Genomic DNA, 1097 nt, shown 5'->3' on the forward strand with positions numbered 1-1097 from the left:
GGGTGACTGCATTATTCCCTTGTTCTTGTCCAGTTCACCTTCAACAATACTTTTGAATATTATAAGCATCGGTCTGATATGCTATCTCGATTGACTTGGTTAAACCACAAAACATATTTATTACTAATGTCATGTAAGCAATCCGACTTCAGAATAGGTTGTTTTCATGTAAGCACCGGAAATCTCATATTTGGTCATGACAAACTCTTGTACGTTGACATATACTACTAATGTCATCTTAGTTGATTATTCCTGCACCAAAAGAGCTCCTAACAAAAGGTGCTGAACCAAAACTGGGTTGGGTTCCATATTGATATCATACCTCTCCGTATTATTTATTGGCTCACAGATCCTCGATAAACTCCTTCCCTACAGACATGTGCTCCTTAGTGTGGTGGGACCTAATATTCCCCCACTTCCCCGCCACTGCCGCCATTGGCAAACACATAAAGAGCAAGTCAAGAAGACATAATTGAACTAAACTATTCAGATAGCATAGCTTTAATCTATAGATGATTCAGCTCACTTCTTCCCATACCTACTCCACTGGAAGCAAACTGAGGATGACTTGCTCCCAAGATCCATACCAAAGCTCATGTGTTCAGAAAGGAAATGGAAAACCAATACCTGCATTAAGATGCACTAAAGTTTATATACTGTCTGAAAGGAGCAACCAACTTCATAAATGGTACTCCCTCCGTCCCAAAATTCTTGTCTTAGATTTATCTAAATACGAATGTATCAAGTCACGTTTTAGTATTAGATACATCCGTACCTAGACAAATCTAAGACAAAATTTTGGGACGGAGGGAGTAAATACTTACGACCAAGACTTAAATAGTCCGTCCAATGATCAATAAGAACATAAATCAACATTGCATGAATATAAGAGTAAGAATGTCAATAAATTGGCATTATAATGCTTTTAAGGAGCTCACATTCTTTCTTTATGTGGGTAAAACTTGTATTACTCATCTTTCAGCATCATTACAAATAGCAGGGCAAAGATGAACCCAACCAAACTACGGTTGTTCTTTCTATCCAGCAAGTTTGCTAAGTATTGACTAACCTGATTCTGAGGTCGTTTTATATGAGTA

This window comes from Triticum aestivum, chromosome 1A, assembly GCF_018294505.1.
Source record: "Triticum aestivum cultivar Chinese Spring chromosome 1A, IWGSC CS RefSeq v2.1, whole genome shotgun sequence".
NCBI classification, from domain to species: Eukaryota; Viridiplantae; Streptophyta; class Magnoliopsida; order Poales; family Poaceae; genus Triticum; species Triticum aestivum.